The sequence below is a fragment of the Wyeomyia smithii genome, chromosome 1 (genome assembly GCF_029784165.1).
Source record: "Wyeomyia smithii strain HCP4-BCI-WySm-NY-G18 chromosome 1, ASM2978416v1, whole genome shotgun sequence".
NCBI lineage: Eukaryota > Metazoa > Arthropoda > Insecta > Diptera > Culicidae > Wyeomyia > Wyeomyia smithii.
This window is the reverse complement of record NC_073694.1, coordinates 4,619,945-4,645,963: the sequence shown is the minus strand read 5'-3', so window position 1 is coordinate 4,645,963 and position 26,019 is coordinate 4,619,945. Positions and strand designations below refer to the sequence as shown.

General features: G+C 40.6%; 1 protein-coding gene across 4 annotated transcripts in view; it reads left to right on the top strand.

The window, feature by feature from the left end:
• The first annotated feature begins 2,013 nt into the window (after window positions 1-2,013).
• Window positions 2,014-26,019, top strand: part of LOC129724466 (cadherin-86C) — a 440,382-nt gene continuing 416,376 nt past the window's right edge. For 3 of the 4 annotated variants that reach the window (XM_055679602.1, XM_055679774.1, XM_055679438.1), the window contains exon 1: window positions 2,014-3,165. The gene's annotated coding sequence lies outside the window, so the exon portion shown is untranslated. The remainder of the gene's footprint in view (window positions 3,166-26,019) is intronic. The other variant, XM_055679524.1, reaches the window with a different exon arrangement.

Here is a 26,019-nt window from a genome sequence, read left to right as displayed (position 1 = left end):
GTAGTTGCGCCCATGGTTTTACCATTTCCTAATGTTCTCTAGACGAATTATTCCACAATTCGCATTTGATTTTTGTATCCAGCGAATAAACACCGATGGTGCTCTCACACACGCAACGGTTTTAACCCGTATCTTATTGCGGTTTGTAACATCAAGCGATTTCGTTTGCTCGCTGTTGCGTGTTGCAACTTGGCAGCTGGGAGACGACGAAATACTGTTAATGCTGATTGATTGAATCGACTTCATATTAGCTCTGCATAGTCGAACTTACTGCTTTTGTGAATGCGTTCTAACAGGGCAGTAGTCGGTTATGCTGATCGCAGCCTTTGCGCTGCCCCAACAGTGGGGGGTTAACTCAATAAAGTAAAAATTAGACAACCACAACAGAATTTGATTGCATCCCGCACAGAATGTCTGCTTGTGTTGATGCCAGAAAATTATTAACCTTCAATTACTTGTTTATTTGCCTTGAAAAAGGCATTTTGCGGTTCAAAATCGGTTGTTGATCGCAACTGTTGAGCTGCTCTAACAGTGGGGGAATTAAGATACACGGATAACATGTACTGTGTAAGCTATTTCACATTCAGTAAGTTAGACGTGTGCGACAGATTTAAATTGCTAGGATCCAACACAGAATGCTTGCTTGCGTTGTCAAAAATTATTAACTTTCAATGACTTGTTTATTTGCCTTGAAAAAGGCATTTTGATTTCCAAAATTGGATTTCCTGATGGCAATCTTCATGCAACACGGGGGGAATAATGGCAGTCTGGCGACACACGCTGAGAAAAACCGCGCTGCTCCTGAGAAGTGGTGACCAACCGCAGGGCTAGTGCTGCGGCTAAGGAAGGACGACTGCTGTTGTCGCTGTCTAGAACTATTATGAGCGGCTTCGGCTGAAACCGGCTCTTATATAGGGGAAATAGCATGTTTTCAATTGCAAGGTATATGATTCTGTCGACCGTGCTTGGGAAGCAATCATATAACGACCAATCAGAGGTCGAATTTTTCGTTTTGACAAGGCTGGACTATTTTCAATAGTACAATAGTCTGAATAATAAAATTACAATTATCTTCTTTTGGGAAGAATCTTAGAAGATTTCCCAATCTATTGCTGCAATAACGAAGGAAATCCATCGAATACTAACCGATTTATTAGCATTTGAAATTGGACATATTTTTCACTTTTTTCGGTTTTAGATTTTCATTTCACATCCCTATGTAGCCGAACTTCCTGAGAGAAGTATTCTACTTCAAAAAAAAAATATCTTCCTTGCGAAATGTTGGACGAATTATATCACAACTTTTTTTGATGTTGAAATTTTTATCCATGAAATTTGGCTCTTCCTCTGAAAATAATGGACAGGATAAAACATTGCTATGTTTCCTTAACATATATGCTAATATAGTTTTACTACCTAAAATAACCAAAAATGTTTATTGGACTTTTTTAAACCTTCTTATTTTTAATCTTTATATTTTGGATATTTCAATTTTGTTTTCGTTTTTGACATTTTTGATAAGCAGAAAATCAAATTCGAGCTATTGAGGCGCGACTGTGCTCAATACACACACCTGAGAACATGATCAGTAGTAGCAACCCAAGCAGAGCTTTCTTAAGCCAAAACAAGAGAACAGCAAAGTCGGAGCGAAAGCTCCGAGCCCCAACTGAGCCAGTCGCGCTCTCAAAACTAGTTTGAAGTGTGCTGCGCAGCAGCCGCTCTCTCTCGTGGGCTTGCTTTACTTTCCGCTTCTTATAATAACAACAACACTTCTTGCGATCGTCGAGCCGCTCTCTGCTGTTCTTGTGTTAAGCTGCACCCGCGCACCCACCGCCCTTCTCGATCGAGGGGGTAAACAAGGGTAGATCAGCAGCAGCGCAGCGCAGCGCAGTACCGCGCAGCAAGCGGGTGATTGGCGATTCTTTCACCGCGGCGCAGTAGGCGGCTGTTGAGGCTGAGGCTGGCTGCGATCGAACTTGTGTCCACCGATCGTCGTCGCCGTCGTTGTTGGTGCTTTTTTTTCGCCTGCAGACGAACGAAGCAGCAACAGAGCAGGCCGTGTGTGCTGCAAGCCCGCGCGCGTTCCATTCGCTGTTTCGCCGGCAAACTGGTCGGATGTGTGTTTGACTGTTTTTTTGTTGTTGGTGGTTGATCGCGAGGATCGCTAGGTTCGGTCGGCAGTGTGAGAGGCTGTGTTTAATTCTTGCCAATACCGGAGTGCAGTTTATAGGTGACAATTTACAAGTGCCAAAATAGACTAGAAAAAAGTGAAGTGCTAGAAAAAAAAAACCAGTTTCAGTTTTTTTTGTGAGATGTGCCGTGTGCGTGGTAAGTTATAATTTCAATCGTCAAACATTCACCCACGCATTAAAACCCCATCTTCGACAGTGCAAAGCAGCAGCAGCGAATGAATTGAGTGGTGCGAGTGCAGCAGTCGTTAAGTACGAAACGTTCGTGTGTCCCACAATAAGATAGTAGTTATTTCCATATGGTTTGAACGTGCGATTCCAGGATCGGAAGCAAAAATCCAATTTAATCGATTGGGGCGCTGTACTGAGGTGGTGTGCCAAAGGACCATTCACAGTGAGGGTGATGGGGCAGGCTAGAATTGTTACCTTGTTTTGTCGCGCACGAGCGCGTGAAGAAAACCGACAGCTTTAGTGTTCTCGCGGATGGATGGCGTGAAAAATCGAATCGAAGCAGGCTGATTAAAACGGCAAGATTAGAGTGTCAGCCCGGAGCGTTAAATTGGATATGTGGTGAGGGGCTTGTGATGATTTTTTCCCTCCTGCCCCTAGGAGCTCGCGTGTGATTCTGATGCGCTGTTGCGACGAAAGGTGATAAAAGAGAAGTGAACGACAGAAAACAAGACGGGAGTTGGTATAGAATACAGGAATAAAAAAAAACGTGATTTTGGCGAAACGGTCAAATACGTGTTCTCTAAACATCCGTCCCCATTCGCGAAAGGACGAGGTTGGCTGGAAGTGTGAAGAGGAGTGACGGCATGGAGAGGTAAAAGATCTCTCTGGGGCTAGAAGTGAAGCGGATTCTGTTTTAAACGGTCGTGCTTTTTGATTCGAGGAATTCGTTCGAGGTGAACCGATTTAGAGGAATCCCGACCCAAAGCAGAGAGAGATCAGGAACCGGACGATTCTGGGTAGAGCGGTAGGTTTTAATTAGATTCTTGAATGCCGTTTTATTGACGATTTGAGCGGGTTTATTCTGATCGGTTGATTCGGCAAAATAAGCCCTCAAGGTGAGCGCGGGCAGATTTGGCCGAAGAATTCTTCCTTGAGCGAGGAGTTTTTGTTTTTTCTTTGTCCTATCTTTGATATGTTGAATATTTTTGTGATACCATTCCCCGAATCATTTTTTGGACTTATTTAAAAGGATTTTAATCACTCTTGAAACATTTTTGGAATATTTTCTGGATAATGTTCCAATTCACTTTGGATCCCTCCCAGAACATTTCCAAAACTCTTCCGAAACTTGTTATGGATTTTTTTTTAAATATTTCTAATTCATTTTTGGACTTAGTTACGACATTTTTGTGGACACATATTATACATTCCTGAATTTGAGACACGAATGATTGATTTTATGTCACAATTTTGAAACATTCTTAAAACGTGTTGAAATCATCTCAACTATTTCAGTTCTTTTCTCGGAACATATATTTGAAATTTTTAAATAGTCTTTTGGCACTTCTAGAACATTTCTGAAGTATTATAGGAACTATTTGCTACATTGTTGAGACATTTTGAAGCACATCAATAAGGCTTCGTGAGAGAGGCTTTTCGAAGCATATCTTTCAGAAATTTCTTGGGCGTTTCAAAAACATTTTCGGGACAATTTTGGAACATTTTAAACATTTTGGGCTGTTTTTGAAGCATTTTATTCCAAATTTTATATTTAATCCAAATCCAGTCCAAACCCATTTTAGAAACATTTTTGGGTTAACTTATCAACAGAGGGACAGATTTCATTAAATCACAAAGTTGTTTTAAAAATATCAATTTATTTTTTGAGACTTTTAAACAATTTTTTTAGTGCAGTTGTGGGATATTTTTGCGGATGAAAATCTTGGAAACATTGTTTTTGGACTCATTTCGACGACACTAAAATACTTTTGTTGTTGAAAATCGTTGAGACCTTTAAGGTAATTCTTTAAGCGTTTTAGCATCAGTAGCACTTTTGGGCTATTTTATTAAACATTTACGCTGTTTTTTGTACTTTTCGAAACATTTTAGAGACAATTTTCAAGCATTGAAGCCCATTTTTAATACATAAAGATCGTTTCCAGGACATTTTCGAATGTTTTTATTCTGAGGGTTATTTAAGGCCATTCGTGGACATTAAACAATCCCCTGAACTTCCCTAAGCTGTCCACGTAAAATGTGGATCACTTCTTCGAACATGTTAAGTGATAGACATCATAAGAAAACTTTTGAGCCTTTTCTTGATATTTTTTTATTATTTTCGAATATTTTTGACTTGTCTAATAATTTTTGTTTTGTCCTTCTGATCGGGTAGCCCCACAATTGTCCTGTACACTCAACAGTTGGCTGCGAAGCCTATGTATAGTAAACAGAAGGTCAAGTTCCGAATCGGAATGTAGCACCAAGGCTTTGCTTTGCTACGGTGGGAGAGGGGGAAGGGGAGTATAAAAAATCTAAAAAAAGCTACGTCATTTATGCATGCTCCCCTAGTAGCTAGTAAAACTCATCGCGTAAGCTGCTGTGATAACCAATACCGTTTTCCAGCGATACAAATTTGTTTTAAATACAATCCAATTAAACACACCGTCTTCAAGAATGAAATGACTGCACACGTGATGAGACACATTGTTTACAATTTTGAAATCATAGCAAACCTTAAATCAGGAAAAAACATGACAATTCGTCTGTTAGGAAACGGTTTTAAATTTGATGATTTTTACAATGTGATAAACCAATAAAATGAAGAATCATGGGAAAAGTGTAACCAAAACTATCCTGTAACTTTTCGTGAAAATGATTCTAAAACGGGATTTTTTGCGTTACATCATTAACGGATGGTCCTCTAAGAAACATCTCTTCGATAGGCGTTTGTGTGCCTGCTAGGATACCATTAAGATAGCAGCAATTTATGTAGAAGCGCTTTCGTGCGTAGACAAAATTCAAAATCTAGCAATTTTGAAAATGCTGTATCTCTGGAACGCTACATTTTGTTTTTTGCTGATAAGTGATTCCTATGTAAAATCGTCTGCTAAACACATTGGCGTGGTCAAAATCAAAATCGAAGGGGGGTGGGGGGGTATTTCGAGGAAATTGCAAATTAAGTTTTAAATCGAAAAAATGCAAAGTTGACAACACTGCAGGAAATAATTGACCACGTAATTCGATTCTACATCTCAAACCCTTCAAAATGACATGTCAATATCACCTGTAGCTCTTCAGGGTCTCGAGATATTCACAAAATAAAAGAGGTGTTTTGCTAAATTCGCAAAAAGTGGAGGCAGTCCCATTGGCCGAGGAGTCCACCAATCGGTACAACACTTTGTACTTATAAGTTCCGGCCAAAAATACATCGACTCACAAATTTTGGTCGAAATCGGAGATGGTCGATGCATTTCCTCGGACACTTGACATGGAATGACCCACATATATTATAAAATTAAACCATAATATGATTTAGAAGTTTTATAATTTTCATATATTTTTTTTTATCCATTAACAGACAGACGCTTAAAAAAAAACAATAAGTTTAATTTTTCGTGTTTCTAAAATATTTATAATTTTACGAATACTATCGAAAACCTAATTTTTGGGAAGGCGCGCGAAAATTTTAAGGGGTAGGCGACATACTTTCTCCATGTAAATGGGATTGCATTTGGAAATAGCTTTTGGCCTTCATCGCAATTTCAACTTGTTCTATGTTATTACTAAAATGTACACGTTCAATCATTTCTAAATTTTATCGGCGAAATAAAAAAAAGTAGGAGGGTGGTATTCAAGACACGACCGCATGACGTTGACTACCGTATTCTTATAAAAAAAAAATCCATTGAAGCAAATAGTAGAGGGAATTGCAACGCTTCTTTTACAAAACTTCTGTAACAAAATTTCGAGGCACCAAAAGGTACCAGTTGCCGATTATTCTTGTTTACTGGTTAGTCCGTCCAGAATTCCAGCCATTTAAGTGTTTTGCAGTAGCCATTTACTACTAAAAGCCACCAGCATAACGGGTGAAACCGGCACGAGATGACCGGTACTATTTTGTCTTTCCTCCTTTCAGCTGCTAACACCTAGCGCTGTCGTGAAATTAACATCAACATAAACATGCATTTTTGCAAGGTTTTTTTTACGCTAGCAGCAGCAATTGTAAAACATAAAATTTAACTAACCGCTTCTATTATAAAACTGCGCGGCACCAAAAGGTGCCAGTTGCCGATTTCTTGTTTACTAGTTTCCGTCCAGAGTTCCAGCCATTTTAGTATTTTGCAGTAGCCACCAGCATCACGGGTCAAACCGGCACGAGATGACCGGTACTATTTTGTTTTTCCTCCTTTAAGCTGCTAACACCGAGCGTCCGTATGTATCCGGTCCGGTTTAATAATGAAACTGATGGGGTGAAATGTTGTTGTTGTTGTTTAAGTTTATCTGTATTTTTATGCTTTTGTAGGGTATAATACATGTTTTTTACAAGTATAAGTGATTCACATTACTGTTTTCATCTTTGATGTGCGAGTTTTGATTTTTGTTTTACTAAGCTTTCTAATTGTAGAGATTTTGAATTTTGGATTGTCCACTTTGGTGGCGCTTGTTTGAAAGAAAAGAAAGGAAACTACTTAAAACTACTATTTACAGCTTAAAATTACTATTTACAGCTTAGAACTAACTTAACCTACTATGTACAAACCGCTTATTAAAGCGTATTCTGAATGCTGACATTTATGTACAAGTTGGTTTTGGTTTCTGTTATTCTGGCATCTACTTTTGGAGTAACTGCTTCTTGGTGGAGATCTGTGATCCTGGTGTCATAGGGACAATCGAGGATCATCCGTAAGATTCGGTTTTGCGCAATCTGTATTTTGTTCCTGTGAGTTTGTGCACATGACTCCCACACCGGAGCCGCGTAAAAGACTGCGGGGGCAATTATTTGTTTGTAGACTGCCAGTTTGTTTGTTCTTGAGAGGCGAGATCTGCGACAAATAAGCGGGTATAGTGACCGAACCAAAGCTGAGCACTTAACCAGTGTCCCCTCCACATGCGATCGAAGCTTCTCGTCGAATAGCAGCCCAAGATAGGTAACTTCGGAAGACCACTCAACCCCGGTACCGTTCATGACCACAACGCATGATGGAGGGGGCTTCAGTTTAGGGGATTGTCGATGAAGGAACATTATTGTTTGGGTTTTGGAAGCGTTGATCTTAATTTTCCAGGTGTTAGCATACTCGACAAAGGCGTCTAAGCATCGCTGAAGTTTGTTGGTGATCTCACGAGGCATTCTTCCCTTGACGGCAATTGCAGTGTCATCTGCGAACAGAAAGAGCACGCAGCCATCTCCCAGGGAAGGAATGTCGGAGGTGTAATTGTTGTATAGCAAAGGGCCCAGCAGACTGCCCTGCGGGACCCCTGCTGGGATGGAAAAAGTATTTGATAAACAACCATTCAGCGATACCCTGAACGACCTCTGCCGAAGGTAGCTACAGATGATTTTCGTCAAATATGATGGAAAGTTGAAGGCACAGAGCTTGTATACCAGACCGTCATGCCAGACATTGTCAAACGCCTTTTCGACGTCCAACAATGCCATGGCTGTGGACTTGGATACAGCCCTGTCCCTTCTGATGTTGTTCATCACCCGCACCAGCTGGTGCGTGGTGGAGTGACCCTTCCTAAACCCAAACTGTTCCGGGAGTAAGATGTTGTTTTCCTCAGCCACCTTCATCATGCGGTTGAGGATCAGTTTTTCAAACAGTTTGCACAGCGATGAGAGTAGGCTGATCGGACGGTAGCTTGATGCTAACGTCGGATTTTTCCCGGGTTTGCGGATCGGTATGATCTTGGCTATCTTCCAAATGCTTGGATAGTAGTGCAATTCCAAGCATCTGTTGAAGATAGAGCTCAACAACAGGTGAACCCTGTTGCTGAGCTTTTTTAAGACCATATTGAAGACCCCGTCAAACCCAGGAGCCTTCATGTTCTTAGTACTCATCAGCGCTGAGCAAACCTGTTCTGCTGTGATTTTATGTTCTTGAGGAACGGTACAGGGGGAGTTTTCGAGGTCGCGGACGCACTGCTCGACCTGGTCTTCCATTGGACTAGCCATGGTCGAGCCAAGCAAATGCGATGAGGCAATGTGATCGCCTACCGCATTTGCTCTCTCGACCGGTGCAACAAGGAGCCTCTCTCCGACCCTGAGGGTTGGAACTGGTTTGGGGTGCGATTTCAGCACTTTGGCTACTTTCCAGAATGGCCTGGAGCGGTCGTCCAAACTTTGGACTAAGCGTCCGAAATTTTCATTCCGGAGTGAGACCATCCTGGAAGCAATTTGCCTATTCAGATCGGTCACCTCGAGCCTAATATCCAGATCCCTGGTCCTCTGGAACTGGCGTCTACGCACATTCCGCAGTCTAATTAGCAGCCGGGTATGGGAATCAATAGCAAGGAACTTACCCCTCACAGGAACACGTCGCACACACGCCTCGTCGGCCACGTTTATGGCTCGTTGGAGACCCTCCAACGCCTGGTCGATGTTTTCCACGCTGTCGAGCGGCGGCGCCTCATCGATGTTGTTGTCCACCATTCGAGCAAAGCGCTCCCAGTCGACATGATGGTAATCTTTCCGCAGACAGCTGGCAGGAGCAGCACCGATCCCCACCTCAGCAACGACAGGTTGGTGGTCTGAGCTCAGATCGTTGTGGGCCACTGGTTTGGAGAGCTCGATGTTGGCCAGGAAGAAGTCCAGGGTTGAAGGGTTCCCTGCTGGGGAGATGAAAGTCGGCTCATCCGGAAACTGCACCGTATAAAACCCATGCTGCGAGTGTTCGAAGAGTTGACGACCGTTCTGATTCTGCCGATAATTTCGCCAAGCCTCGTGCCGAGCATTTAGGTCTCCCCCAACGACGAAGCGGGAGTTGGTCCTGGTGATGGTTGCCAGGTCGTTCTTGAACTGCATTGCTGTACCGTTGCTGATACTACACTGGCGAGGACAGTAGACGACGATGAACCGGATGAACCTGGTAGCTGATTTGACCTCCACACTAAGGGCTTCGATGATGGCGGTGTGGATGTGCGGCAAGATGTTGTATTTCATCCCTTTTCTAACGATGATCGCTATATCACCCCCCCTGGAGTTGGTGCGATCGAGACGGATGATGTTGTGATCCGGCAGCCAAAAACTGTCGCCGGACTTCAGGTGGGTCTCTGTGAGTAGACCCACGTCGATATTGTACTTGCGGAGAAAGTCAGGAAGCTCAATGTTTTTTGCTCTAACTGAGCAAGCGTTCCAGTTGACGATGGAGAAGGGTTTAGGATCCATATTGGATAATAAATTTACCGAGCACATGGATTTGCTCGGGCTTGTTGCGACACGCACGAAGGGCATTGGTCATGCTGCTAAAAATTTCTAGCAGCTCATCCGCAGAGTACTTCTCGGACTCAGCGCTCGGTGGTGTTGTTGTGGGTGGACGCCAGTAGCCAGGGGGGGAGGCGACCGTTGACCGGCTGACCCGCCGGATGGTGAGTGTGGAAGGTCAAGTTGCGTACGCGTACTTGGTTGCCCTGCTTGCTGGGATGAACGCAGAGGAGGAAAATCTTCCGCCCTGAAGACCGGTGGTTTGTCTTTCTTCCTGCTCGGCTGGTTGGTTGACGACGCCTGCTCGCGGATATGTTTGAAGCTCTCCCTTTTCGGGCACTGTCGATCAGAGCTCTGGTGATCACCGCCACAGTTAGCACACTTAAACTGTACCGCACCAGCATCGTCCACAGGGCAATCCGACGTAGAGTGGTCCTTGGCGCAGATGTTGCAACGCGGTTTGATGTTGCAGTTCCGACACCGAGCGTCCGTATGTATCCGGTACGGTTTAATAATGAAACTGATGGGGTGAAATGTTCGAACGATACGTTTTATACCAAGGCTTCGTCAGATAATTAGAATGAAGGAGGGGCTACATAGATGATGGAATGGTAGAGACAAATGTTTCTTGAAAGCTGCGCCGGCCGCTGTCGTAATATTAACACCAACACAAACATGCATTTTTGCAAGGTTTTTCCGCTAGCAGCAGCATTTGGTGAAACAGAAAATTCAATTAGCCGCTTCTGTACCAAAATTTCGAGGCACCAAAAGGTGCCAGTTGCCGATTATAGTTTCCTGGTTAGTCCGTCCAGAACTCCAGCCATTTAAGTGTTTTGCAGTAGCCATTTACTACTAAAGCCACCAGCATAACGGGTGAAACCGGCACGAGATGACCGGTACTATTTTGTATTTCCTCCTTTCAGCTGCTATCACCTAGCGTCCGCATGTCACTGGTGCGGTTTTGGAATCAGAATGATGGGGCGCCGGCCGCTGTCGTAAAATTAACACCAACAAAAAGATGCATATTTGCAAGGTTTTTTCCGCTAGCAGCAGCATAAACATCGGAAACAGAAAGTGACAACAATAATAACAACAAAGTCAGATCGATTGTATCCGTTAGTGTCGACTGTGCTTGGGAAGAGAGGTAGTGATTGGCTGCGCGGTATGATTTAGACAATCGATATTAATTACCAATTTTTCAATAGTGTATCTCAAACAAAAGTTTGTTTTTGTTACATAAATTTAACCGTAAAAGAATTTCTGATCGATTGATGCCAAAACCTCGAAAACCTGATTATAGATGACTGCAAAATAAGCGCTCAAAACCTGACCACTTTTCTCTGGATTTCCCTGGTTGAATTACTAGATTTTCAAATTCAGGGGCCTAACTTCGATATAGACGTTAGTTAACGTCAAAAAAATTAAATAGCAATGTTCGGGAGTTGGTCACGAACAGTATATTTTATTTTAGAACTTTGTCACGAAAAATATTCATGAATGTGTTGATAAAAATACGACTCGCGGTGACAACTTAAAACAATATTAGAAATGTTTCTGGTTTCTCCTCTAAATATCACCCAGTTGAAAATATGTAAATGTATAAAATTTCTAACAAACCACTTTGGACAATTGCTAAAAGTTTGTATAAGGCTCTAAGCCCCGTCTTTTCGACGCTTTCTCAGCATTCCTGACCATTTACAGAACATATTCCTAATACGAATATTAATCTTCTATTAAAGGTCATTAACATGTCATTTGTGCGGACTGGGGCCAAAGTGGGAGCATTGGAAATGAAATTTAAATTCAATTTAATTCTAGAAAAAGCCAAATAATAGAGTTAGTCTGATTTCGATACGACGGAATACGTTTTCAAAGAGCGAGAGAAAAATTATCCCTGATTATTCCATACAAAAAATAATCTCAGATTAAGGGTATTCATTTGCCAATTTGATTTCGGAAGGGCGAAAAATACATCTAAAGGCCAGAGAAGGACCAGAAACTGTACCCCATTTTAAAAAGGAGTGGTGAAAAAACGCTTCTCTAAACCAGAACTGGCTAAAAAAGAAAATGAACCCAGATAAGGCTCAGAAGAACTACATTTTAAACATAAAATTGATTCAAATTTAGAATCACGCAAAACGCTTCCAAAAGCCAGAAAGGGCATAGCCTCAGAATAGCAAATACTACAAGGTATACAGCCCTAGGGGTTGTATGAAATGGTGACGTAGGACTAAATATTTAATAAATGCTAAACTAAATATTATTATATGCTGCGCTTAACTGTTCATAGGTAACACTACCGTTTATTTTTGATAGTCGTTATTTTAAAACTAATGATGCATGAATACATGAAAATTTTACACTAGTAGTAGTTGCGAAAATTCTCATAACTCTTATCTTCAAGCATCTATAGTTCTGAAAAGAACCGATTCCACAATATTCAGTTAAAAATTCGTGCTACAGAACGCTGATAATCGCACCATGAATATTTTGAGTTGACTCGTATGCAGCTCTCGTTTCGCAATGTCGCGTACCTTTAACAGCTGCACTGCTCTCGCTAATGTGTAACAAACTAAACTGAAGCTGAATTTTCTACACGCAGTCTTTTGTATCGAGTTCAGAGCAGATTTTTGCAATTAAGGCGTGGCTACGTAGCTTCGAGAAAGAGGAACAAACCAAAACACCTTCGATACTACTGAGTGATTTTCATAAGCATCAAAAGAAAGGTTTTGCTTCCCCGATGCGCAAATCACTCTGGTTCTTAGATTAACTAATTTTCGTTTCTAACATTTGACTGATAACGGTGTTCGAGTGAACACAAACAAACAATTAAACCGGAAAATCACTCAATTTAGCAGTGAAAATTCTTGAAATGAGGGTTATATCTTGTTGTGATAAACTATTCATAGGTAACACTACCGTTTATATTTGGTGCGTCCTGGTCGTTATTGTAAAAATGATTATTTAGAAATAGATAAAAATTTCACACTAGTAGTAGTTGTGAAAATTCTCATAACTCTTATCTTCATCATCTTATAGTTCTGAAAAGAACCGATTTCATAATCTTCAGCTCGAAATGTAGCTACAGAATGCTGATGATCACACCACCACCGGTAGCATCGATTATTTTGTTGGCCGCGTATAAAATTTGCTCTCCGCTGTGCCCTCCAGCAGCTGTGCCAGCAAAATATCCTGCAGCGTACAATGGTTATTATTGCTGCCGTGTGCAGAATACAGGTAACATGCTCCGTGGTGCCTGGAAGTTGACTCGTATGCAGCTCTCGTTTCTCAATGTCGCAATGTGGAACAAACTAAACTGAAGCTGAATTTTCCACACGCAGTCTTTTGTATCGAGTTCAGCGTAGATTTTTACCATTAAGGCGTGGCCACGCAGCTTAGACAAAGACAAACAAACCAAAACACTTTGTTGAGTCAAAATATGTAGGCAGTGGAATTTATTTCGTCCATTTTATTGTTATCTGTGCTTGAGAAGCAAGCCAAGAACAAGGGAAATGTATGGGAAAGCTTGACCTTGGAACTTTTCACCTTTTTCCACCATTAAGCAGTAAAGCAACAATGTTGAACATAATATCAAAAAATTGTTACACATTTTATCTATCCACCGAAATATAAATGACTAAGATGCATTAAGTCGTTCGCTTGCTATAACCGTTTGAAATCTGACGCAACATTTGCCAGTTTCATTTTCATTTTCACAAAGTGTAATCTAGTATAGAAAACAAAGACGTAGTCCTACGTCAAAACACCTATCTGCAGAAGGTCGCAAAATACAAGCCTTCGCTTGAGTTTTTAACGTTTCTTCATATTCCTCAGTAGGACTTTATACTCTTCTTATTATTCGTTTAAGGGTTTAAGGCAGAGCCGTAGCTACTCCGTTTTGCGTGGTGGGGCACAGAAATTGCACTGACGTTTTTTTTTGTTAAAGAAGTAATTCAAAAGTAATACATTTAGCTTAAATATACACAAGCTAATCTAGAATATCTGAATAGTTAAAGTGTTCGCTTTATTTATACGAATAAAAAAAAAATCACTAGGGACGATGCTACCGCGAAGGGGGGGGGGGGGAGGGGGGGTCTAAGGTAGCTACTGACCTGGTTTAAGGGCTTTTCAATGTAATGTGGTGATAACATGCTGTCGTTTGCTAGGAAAACTTCTCTGTAAATAAGCCCATTTTACCATATATGGACGTCTTTTTTCTTAAAAAAAAATTCAAAGAAAAATCCGAGATGATGCCTTCAACGGCAGAACGTATTACCGTAAAGTTCCTCTAATTCTACTCCGAATCCTCACAGCCTAATTAACTAGTGTGAAAAGTATAATTTTAATTAACACATTCCTACCGATTCTACCTCCAAAAGAACATCCCGTTATAGTGGCTAGCTGGCAATGATTGCAATCATTCTTTCCCTTACATCCCCGAACACCGATGGGAGCGAGAGCCGCGCGCGGTCCTCGACTCGAACCGTGACTGACTATTATTAAAGTGAGTGAGTGTCATTTGATTTGCCGCCTTACTTATGACCCAAATCACCCGCGAAGACCGGCCTGCTTCGATGGATGAAAGCGCTTTTTTTTTCTTTCGTACCGTCTGCACAGACTGCGTCTGTCACAAACTATTAATTAAAGAGCTTTTTCGGGAAGAAGAGAAGTAAAGTGACCGTCGTCGTCGTCGTCGTCGTCTCCTGCTCGCATACGAGCCGATTCTAATGGCCTATAATCAGCATGTCTGCAGCCCCGATTGGAAATGATAGGGCCATCGATCGATCGTTCGTTCAGCCCGGTAGCCGTCATTGATTTAGATCGCCAAATAAGATCATGATCACCGGGTTCGAGAGTGGATGGACGACGATGAACGAGACAACGAAGGAAAGTCTGATTTTCATACCATGTGTCAAAATTTTTCCTTTCACAAAGGTTGCTTTGATCGGCGAGTCATCAGGCGAGTTTTAGTCACGAATTCACCAAAAAGGTCAACGCAACCGACAAAATCGATTGTTTTTCTGTTTTGAACCACTTAAGTCTTGCATCACGGCGCTAAAGGCACCCCTAGTATTAATTGTACCACTCACTAGCTGTCTGTCCGTCCGTCCCGGACAGCTGAACCATAAGCCACGACGTGTGTGTCGTAAATGGTCGGTGCTGTTGTGCAGTAAATGTGTGTTTTTCTCCATCATTTACACTCGCCACCAGGTTGTGATACTTAAATGTCACCACTGCTGCTGCTATTCGGCGGTTGGTTAGCTGGTTAAATGATCAGCTCTCCACCCTCCACCCTGTTGCCTTCCCTCTTACTGCTAGACGCCTTAATCCGATTACGGCGTATCCTTCGTTTTACATTTTCCCGGAATGCGCCGCCACCGTCGTTGACTTCGTGGTCTCGGGTATATGTAAATTGACGAGTTCGAGCGGCAGTAATCCCCGAATTGTAATCCCTGGTGGTGTTAGGGGTGAGGTGTCAACCTCCTAGAGCCCCCATAAATGCGGTCTAATTGGATTGGCGCAAAGCTGCCTGAGACAAAAGCACTTCGGCCGAAAAATTACAGTAAAGAGACAAACAAACAGCAAAAGGGTGATCTCAGAGAGGGATTATTCGTACACCGATTAATGTCACTTATACTTCCTGTTGTAACATTGTAGAATTGAGGTGAGACCGTAGTAGGCCGATGGAGTCAATACGAAAAAGGTTCAAAGGTGAATCACTCCAGGAAGTTGTTTTTTATTGGCAAATGATACCCAGCAAACCCAAGGAAAATCCCGAAACAACAGCTGTTGGACAGCGCTGAGCAGCTTTATCGACGAAAGGAAATGATGGATTGTTTGGAAACGGTTCATAATGTGCTGAAAAATAAGCAAAGCTAATGACTGGGCGCCGAGTAAAAAAAAGAACGCTTATCAGCCAGCTTTGCTATTAGCATTAGCACCCGGAGAAAAATTATAATAATTATTTGGCGCTCTGCCAATCCAAATCATTACCAATCCAAGATCTTACGCTGCTTATTATTGGTTGAGGAAAAGGGAAAATTCTACGAGATAATTTCAGATCATGCTTTGATAATGGCTGTTTTGTATTCGAACTGCTGTCACGTGAAATGTGCATCTAATCTAATCACAATAATGTAAGGCAAAGAATGCTACTTTCTAATATCATTGCCAGCTAGCCACTGTAACGTGTTAGTACAGTATTTTATCGTTACACCACATATGACGCAATAAGCTACACTCCTGAGCGAATTATAAGAATATGACAATACTGTATCAAAAATAGTTACAATCACATTCCTGAGAATAGTTCGAAAGTCTCTCAAGTATTTCAAACGTGATCCGGCAACAGGCCAAAATGCCCGAAAATTGTTTCAATGATGTATTCGAATCAGAAATGCTCTAGAAAGTCTTGAACATGTGTCAAAATCGTCTCGATGATTTCCCCAAAAGTTCTAATAACATGACAACGAACATAAACCTAAAACATCCCAAAAATGCTTTTAAGATGTTCATAAAATGTCCTGAGACATTTCCGGAAATATTTCCCGATTCTCATCTGAAATGTTTTAAAAACTATGTCACAACTTGAGTGAAAATGTTCGAAAAATGCGAAATTACTCATACCGTGCTGGACCGAAATCCGTACACCTAAGCACATGATAATCTTCGACGGTCAATATAAAATCAAGAAATCACATATTGCTTTAAACTGACATGTTTACTTATAGGTCTACTTATATTTTATCACTATTTCCAAGCAAAATGATTAAAATCACTCTGAAACTCGAAAAAATCATGTTTAAATAGAACATGTTTTGAATCGAAATCCGTACACAGTTTTTTGTCTGAATCAAAACCCGTACACTTTTGACTCGAAATCCGCACACTGCGATATAGGCTGAATCAAAATCCGTACAGCAATGAATCAAAATCCGTACAGATATAAAAGTACAATAATGAACATCTTTTCATCTAATAAATATATTTTGAGGGTCAATTGAATAATTCTACAGAAGAAAAAATTAAGTTTCTCTTAACTGTCAGCTACGAGACGCCTTCTGCTTAATTCTCTGCCAGTGCTAATGGTTTATAAGCAAAGAAAGAATTTAAGTAGAATGATTTACTGAGATGAATGAATGAGTTCTAAGCAATTTAAGCAATTCATAGCGAAAGTGTTGATGAACTACTTATAAAATTAGCCTAGGGAACAGCGTTTTTCAATAATTTATATTAGAAAATGCATGAGATTTTTATTAAATACAAAGCAGAAGGCTAATATGTTTAATGCTTCTAATGCCCCCGATAATTCATTTATATGTTTTATTTAAAATATATAAATCACAGGAGGGTTGTGTGCAAAGCCACGACCGCGAGGATGAAGTAGAATACTTTTACAAGAAAGAAAATCCGGTTGCTTGCGTGTCAGTCATTTTTTTAATTTGTTCAGTTCAATATCGGATAAGATCTTAGCGTTATCACTGACAGTGCGAATAAAGTATTCCTTGAGGTAAAATAAACAGTGAAAAGCTGATTTAACACTCGAAACTAGACGGCTTATGTGTTGTCAAAATGAGTCAACATTTTTAATTGAATGCATTTACTAGTGCCCGCTATCGCACAGAGACTGCATTTCACTAAAGTGCCTCACTGCATCAGCAGCAATGGATGCTAAACCCGCTGCAACTGCTACGCTATCCGTAGCCATGCCAATGTTTTAGCCGCTATACGCTGCTATTGGTATCCGCTGTCCCTGCATCAGCTGGCCCAGCTGCTATCGAGGCTGAGATCCGCCGAAACTAGTGCACTATCCATTGCTATGTCACAGCTGTGGCCGCTATCCGCCTGGTATCCACTGCACTGCTACTGCTGCTGCTAAGGGAAGACTGCTGTTGTCGCTGTCTAGAACTATTATAAGCGGCTTCGACTGAAACAGGCTCTTATATAGGGATGAAAAACCTATCGATAGTAGTAGGAAATCATCGATAACTATCGATAGCCATTTCAGTCGATAATTCCCATCCTTACTCTTATACAGACAAATATCAAATTTAAAATGGCAAGGTCTATGATTCTGTCGACCGTGCTTGGGAAGCAATCATATAACGACCAATCAGAGGCCGAAGTTTTCGTTTTGACAAGGCTTGACTATTTTCAATAGTACAATAGTTTAAAAAATAAATTTCCAATTATCTGCATTTGGGAAGAATCTTAGAAGATTTTCCAAGCTATTGCTGCAACAACGAAGGAAATCCATCGAATACTAACCGATTTATTAGCATTTGAAATTGGACATATTTTTCACTTTTTCCGGTCTTAGATTTTCATTTCACATCCCTATGTAGCCGAACTTCCTGAGAGAAGTATTCTACTTCAAAATAATCGAGTAGGTACATACGATTCGGATATGTACGTTAAAGAGACCAATTGCATGCTATTTTTTGCTTTGATAATAAGGAACTAATGTGATAATAAGGAACTAAGTAGGAACTTAAATAATTTTTCAACTTTTTCAAATAAATAAAAATACATAAATATGTTACTAAGTCTAGATTTTATTTAACAAGCATAATGGTGATATCATTAGGAAAAAATATTATCTTAAACTCATGAAAATTAGTCAACATTAAATTTGTTAATTTTTGTACCTTTCTTCGTTTTGTTTTTCTTTGCTGACTTTTCAATCTTCAATGTTCGATTTCGCTTTTTGGCTTCCATCTTCCTTTGCTGCTCTTTCTGACGCGCAACCCTTTTATTTCACGTTTTTGCATCTTTCTCTCCTGCTCTTCCTGACGCGCAACCTTTCTTTTTTTCCGCTCTTGCGTTTTCTTGTCCTTGTCTTCCTGTCGTGAGATCCTATTCTTTTCTCGTACTTCAATTCTTTTTTTTCTGGCATTTTCCTTTTCAATTTTTGCTTGTTGTTCCTTCATATACATGTCTTCCCATTGCTTGCTTGTGGCTACAGAAGGAGATGCTCGTTTTACCCGCTTCTGTTCGGTAATCTTGTACTTGTTGGTTTCGTTTGGCAGGAAATTTGCGTTGTTGTTCTCTTGGTATAAATTTGAAAGATCTTGAATCGATGCTATGATAACGTATTACAAGTTGATTTATTGAATATAAACATCAATTTCTTGAGATTTACCATTTTGATCAGTACTTTGGTCTTGATTATCGTCTTGGTCAGCATGTTGCTTTTGATCGTAATTTGGATCTTGGTTGAGAATTTCTCCGTCGTTTGCAGTATTCATTCTAGAGTATGTCTCTGTTAATAAAATAAGGAAAGAAAATTATGTTCAAAAGTTAATTTTAAATTAACAAATCTAACCTTTCCTCAGCGTTGTTCGGTTCGAAATCCTCGGCATAATCACCATGAATTTGGGTGGCCCTTCGCTTTCGTTCACAGCATTTCTCCACAGGTAGAATAGACTCACATCTTCTACGGGTCCAGACCAGACGAGATTGTTTCGATTTGCTCGAAAAGCGTCCAGTTTCTCGGAAGACAATCGAGAATTTAATGATTCAAGGGAACCTCTATTCTCTGGAATTGGAGCATCGTTGGCGTCTGATAAGTCTTCTTCTGATCCAATTTTTGCTGAAGACGTGGCTGGAGCTGTCGAATGCATCGAATGGGTATAACCCACATTTTCTGAATCCGTTGATCAGCGCTGTGTCCTTGTTTTCCAAGCAATCTATTGCTTTCTCCAATAATGGAGCCACACTAACATTATTCCGTTCTTCTTACAGAACTCAATTGTCTCAAAAGAAGTGTGGGAGGAGTGTGAATTAAAGGGAATTGCACCTTTTCCTTCAATGCCCATGGATAAAACACATTCGCGATATACTCAAAAAACGCTTCTGAGTTCATCCAACCTGATTCGGATCGCCCAACTGCCCACCCTTTCGGCACGCTGCTTACAATATGGGCTGGTAATCTTGATTTGTACGGAAACAGTATCAACGGTGGTGCTAGCTGAAGCCGAAATCAGGACAGTATAGTTTTCCTTGTCACTGTTGGAGGACAGAGCCTGAACGTTCTTTGATTCCTTTGCTGCGAAAACTTTTTGTTTGCGCGGGACCAAAAAAAAAAGCTGACTCGTCCATGTTGAAAATCCTTGAACGATCCGCCAAAACATTTTCAACGTTGTTAGCGGCCGCATACGCGAGGATCTCAGCGAACCACCCTCGCACATCTGCTTCGGTAATGGCTCTCTTTTTCGCCATATTGTTGGCCGTCCTCTTCACCAATTCGGGGTGCCGTTTCATAAAACGCTTCACCCAGCCGCGAGTTGGACCGTTATCTTTAAACGCATCTTATTTCTTGAGCTTCTCAGCCAATTTAGCAACGTAGAGGATTAGCTGCAAAACCAACGTATTCACATAAGATACGATCATATTCAGAACGCGTAATAAAGTAAAGCAACTTTAAAATTACGTACCTGCTTTTCCCCCACCGGAAAACCTGCCGCGGCCATGGATAGCACCCACTTCACGATCATGTCTTCCTCTCCAGCAGTGAAGGTTGGTGGAGCTCCCTTTGACTGGGAGTCGTAGCGATTTGTTACGGCATCCCTTATCGTAGTCACCGGAACGCCGGAACCTCTCGAGGCTTCCCGGTACGACTTTCCCTCGCGCACCTCAGTCACAGCTCTCTCTAAATCGTTACCCGTATATTTACACTTATTTTCCTCCATAATATGCTGAAAACATAAGTGAAAGTTCAACAATATATTCATGATACACATGCTGTACGGATTTCGATTCAAGCGATTAACGAGGATCGAAACCCGTACGGCACAGTTTTTGATAAATAAATTCAACTCACACCATTTTCAGCTCGAAATACAGTTCTAAAATGATAAGCACTTACCTTTTCCATCGATTTCAAAAAGATTCACTGAATAAAGCATTTATTTTACACTTGAAAAACGTTTTTAGTTGAAAAATGTTTCCTTAGTTATATCGCTAACGATGAGACGAAATGACAACTGAAACTGATACACGATTGCTTTTTGACGTAGGACTACGTCTTTGTTTTCTATACTAGATTACACTTTGTGAAAATGAAAATGAAACTGGCAAATGTTGCGTCAGATTTCAAACGGTTATAGCAAGCGAACGACTTAATGCATCTTAGTCATTTATATTTCGGTGGATAGATAAAATGTGTAACAATTTTTTGATATCATGTTCAACATTGTTGCTTTACTGCTTAATGGTGGAAAAAGGTGAAAAGTTCCAAGGTCAAGCTTTCCCATACATTTCCCTTGTTCTTGGCTTGCTTCCCAAGCACAGATAACAATAACATGGAAGAAATAAACTCCACTGCCTACATATTTTGACTCAACAAAGTGGTTTGGTTTGTTTGTCTTTGTCTAAGCTGCGTGGCCACGCCTTAATGGTAAAAATCGACGCTGAACTCGATACAAAAGACTGCGTGTGGAAAATTCAGCTTTAGTTTAGTTTGTTCCACAATAGCGAGTGCGGTGCAGCTGTTAAAGCTTTGCGACATTGAGAAACGAGAGCTGCATACGAGTCAACTTCCAGGCACCGCGGAGCATGTTCATTTATTCTGCACACGGCAGCAACAGTTACCATCGTACGCTGCAGGATATTTTGCTGGCACAGCTGCTAGAGGGCACAGCGGAGAGCAAATTTTATACGCGGCCAACAGAATAATCTATGCTACCGGTGGTGCTGTGATCATCAGCATTCTGTAGCATACATTTCGAGCTGAAGATTACGAAATCGGTTCTTTTTAGAGCTATAAAATGATGAAGATAAGAGTTATAAGAATTTTCACAACTACTACTAGTGTGAAATGCTCATCTATTTCTAAATAATCATTTTTACAATAACGACCAGGGCGCACCAGAGATAAACGGTAGTGTCGCTTATGAATAGTTTATCACAACAAGATATAACCCACATTTCAAGAATTTACACTGCTGAATTGAGTGATTTTTCGGTTCAATTGTTTGTTTGTGTTCACTCGAACACCGTTATCAGTCAAATATTAGCAACGAAAATTAGTTAATCTAAGAACCAGAGTGATTTTCGCATCGGGAAAGCAAAAACTACAAGGTATACAGCCCTAGGAGTTGTATGAAATGGTGACATAGGACCAAATATATATTTATGTGGTAAGAGAGAAATTCAAATCAACTCTTCTTTTGACGACTTTGGGGTCAAAATACTTACAAATATTTTGGGAAAGCAAAAACTTTCTTTTGATGCTTATGAAAATCACTCCGTAGTATCGAAGGTGTTTTGGTTGTTCCTCTTCCTCCAAGCTACGTAGCCACGCCCTAACGGCAGAAGCCACGCCCTACTCTGAACTCGATATAAATGACTGCGTGTAGAAAATTCAGTTCATTATAGTTTGTCACACTATAGCAAGTGGAGCGCTTATTACTGTTGGAGTTACACGGTGTATAATAGGTGGAAGTGATAACCAGTTTACGATTTTTTGTGAGTGAGTGAATTTCATTTAAATATAAAATGTCTCAATACTTAAACCGGATGTATTCGCGCAATCACCGAAAACGCATCAAACAAGCTGATTCAGTGGAACCCGACTCGCCAGTAGCCAAACGCACCAGGCTATGCCGCAAAAAGGAACGTGATAGAGAAAATTTTGTGACGCACGACGCGGCTGGTTTGGTACAGTTAGAGGCCAGTTCATCTGCTGCATTGATAAATGCATCGCCGGAAGCTGCCGGTTCGAGGCACACATTGGTCAGTGCTGCGCGTAGTGAGGCAGGTACGTGTTTTAAAATGAAATGACTACAGAGTCGCAATGATTGACCGTTGTTTTTGAATAACAATAAATAAACAGAAATTAAGTAATGGCATCAAAGCTTATTGTACCAGGCACTGTTGGATTGTTCTTCTATTTGCTAAAATATGAATCGATTTTGAATGTGAAATAATCTATTTTGACGTGGGACACGTCTTTGTTTACTATACTGGGATGCATTCTGTAAAATTGGAAATGAAACGGGCAAATGTTGCGTCAGATTTCAAACGATAATAACAGCATAACCACATGATAAATAATAATAACCAATATGTTGTTGGATAGATAAAATGTATAACAATTTTGTAATATGCTAATTATCACTCTAATTTCATTGCTAAGCGGTAAAATTGATGAAAAATTTCAATAACAAATTTACGTCAATAGTGAACCAATTACATGCGAGCATTCCTAGCACAGACAACGTGAATGGACACCATCCGTTCCCTGTGATATTCCCTGTATCAATTTCGAAATAAAAATTGACAGAGTCTCCCCGTCCCAATAGGTCAATTTATTTTTGCTTCCATGAGCTTAGACTAATATGATGTCTCGAAGGTAAAAGTTTTCCTAAAAGTTTGAAACAATACCCATCCTTGAACAATTTCTAAACCTGCGTGTTAGGTTCTGAAGAACCTAATAAAAACTGATGTCTTGAAAGAAAACATGCCGGTTAAAGCAACAGTACCAGTGGAGTAAAGAACCGCAGGTCTCTCGTCGCCTATGATTGCAGTGGTACTCTTCTATTCGTACATTTCAGCGGTACACTTCTATTCGTACCGCAGCGGTACTATTCGTATTGCAGTGGTACACTTTTGTTCGTACATTTCTATTTGTATGCAATTGAGGAAAAACTGCAATGTTGCTGTTGATGGTGATTGAAAGTTTATCTCATAAATATGATTGCCATAAATTACTCAACAAGAATTGTAAATTTTTGCAACGGATATTTATTTAATTTTATCTTCGATATTCACTAAATAATCTTGACCGGATAGTATCGAAAGAGTAAATTCCTAAATATATACATTTATAGAAGAGTAAGAGCCTGCGAATGCTTGTGATTTTTTTTGTTTATTTAGTGAGATTCGTACAGAATCTCTTTAACATTTCAAAATTGTTAGATGATATATGATTATTCCAAGCTTTATCATAATAAACGTATATTTCCTGTCTCCGTAATACAGCGAATGTAGTTGTAGGCAAATAAAAAGAATTGTCAAGCAAAAAAAAAATGTAATTGTGGATTGCTACGATTTTTTGCTGGAACTTGTTGATAATTTTGTTTAAAATATTTTCTTCTGTTTGCTAATTGATGAACCTTTGTAAGGGCTTCCATATTATTTTGAAAGTAAGATCCATACTATAGAATTGATTTAATTAAAGTTAAATGAGACAAAACCATTCATTATGATAACGTAAGTATTATTGGATTTGGTTTTTGAGGATATAGAGTTAATTCTGACTTTGACGCATTACGAGAAATTCTTTGTGCTTCCTCAACAAGCACGACATGCTTGTGCCTTGTCAAATACATATTTTTTGCACAAAAAAAAAAAAATACTACAGGCATAATATCGCCAAATATAAATGATATTCTTTTGAGTGTTGTTGAATATATTCCAAAAATTGATTTGCAGGGAGGCTGAATATAAAAATACGTACAGTCGCTGAGCAAACACATTGATTCTGTCTGCAGACTCTGTATATTTTGTAACAAAAAATCCCCTATTTACAGTGTTTAGTCCCACGTCACCATTTCATACAACCCTAGGGCTGTATACCTCGTAGTTTTTATTTTTAATATTTTTATTTCATGGCCTACTGGCGCATAATTCACTTTGACAGAAGGACAACAGTTTAACGGACATGTACATGTAACTATCATATGGATTTCCATTATTATAGTGCTTAAAACTGAAGAAAAACATTAAGGTGTACGGATTTCGATACTGTACGGGTTTCGATCCAGCACGGTACTACCGTTAAAAAATATTCATAATAAAGACTTTACCAAGAAATGCTCGGTAATTAAATATAACCACGATATCGGATTACGAAAAACGTTTCTTTCTTTCTCGGAAATGCTTTCGCACAGTGACCGGAAGTTTTTCGCTATTCGCAAGCTGCTCATAAGTGACGTTGAAGTGTAAAAGTAATGTCATCGCCATCAACTTGCAGCGCTTCTTTCGGTGCATCGCAGTATGCTTGGAGATTCGACACGTGCTTTATTATTTTCACGGTATCAGAGTTTAGTAGTTTCTGTTAGAACAGTATTTCGTGTCCTGCGTCTGACTGTTAAACGATGTAAAGAAGGTACGTTACAAATCATTCTCAGAACCCTTATGCGCGGTTGTCTCCAGGAATTTATGCATTCTCGATTTTCGTCACGTATGCTGCTGCCAGCATGCATGCATTCGCATTCACAGCGTCAATTCGCCGGTCAGCGGCAGCCTGGAAAATGCACACGGTATGTGTGCGAATAGTTTCCAGAACCAAAGCTAATAATGCTTTAATGGCCCACAGTTCCTTCTCCGTCGCACTACAGGAATCGTGTGATTGATTTTCCATAGCTGCACACTAAAAGTTCTAACCCGGGACCACCTTTTTTTCACTCAAGAACATGTTTCTCGCGCAAGCCCCAACCGCCAACAACGACAACGCCATAAACTTTACGACTCATTTCTCTGGGGTCATTCGAAACTCCGGCCTAGGCTAGGTTAGTCCACGGCGGGTACGTACGGGCGTTGATACCCGAACGACTATGATTAATTGACGTTTTACACAAACGGAGATAAATTTGCCACGCTTTTTTTCCTCTCGCTCCTTCAGTGGTTAATTTAGGGGGCTTTTAGGCAAATCCAACCCACGTTCTGGGTGTCACAGACTCCGCCAAGATAGGAGCTCTCGAACAGGGTTTGGCTGAGGGGGTCAATGCGCTCACTGGACAGTAAAAAATGTATATATCCACAATCAAATTCGAATACTAATTTATTGCCTTTGTAGAAACGGAAAACAATCTGTCAGAGAAGGCAACAACCAACATCCGTGTGGCGGTAAAGAATTTCCAGTAGGTACGAATCAGGGCTGAACGAGAAACGTTGCTTGAAATTCCCGTAAGAACAGATCGCTCTGCCCTAACGGGGGAACAACAACAAAGTGGAACAACAACCGTGTTCCCACTGGCAGTCGATGCACTCGTTATTCGCGATTATTCCTGCTCATTGACCACTCGCTAATCAGTTTGGATTGAAAATACGGCCCCGAGATGGCCGTATCCCTGAGCGCTAGCGGCAAAGGCTAAACCGCGCAAGTGCATCTTAAATACCTTCCTCCCGCCGTTCCGATTGTATGTTAATTCCATAATTTTCCATTCTTCTTTGTATGGCTCTTCTACAGTGTATAAAACTCCAATTCATTACTATAGCTAATCGCGTTACTCATAATTTTATGCTTGCGATCCCGCTTGCGTCTCTCCACTCCACAGCCGGCAACAAGTCGGAAGAATTGCAATCGGCATCGCAATCCGGGCAGTCATTCCAATTTATTTGTTTTCATACACCATCCGACGAAGCATGTGCAGACTGGCCATCTTCATAATATCTATGCATTATAAGTAGTGATGCCCAAGTGGCCGACCGGCCGACCTTCCGCACCCTCCA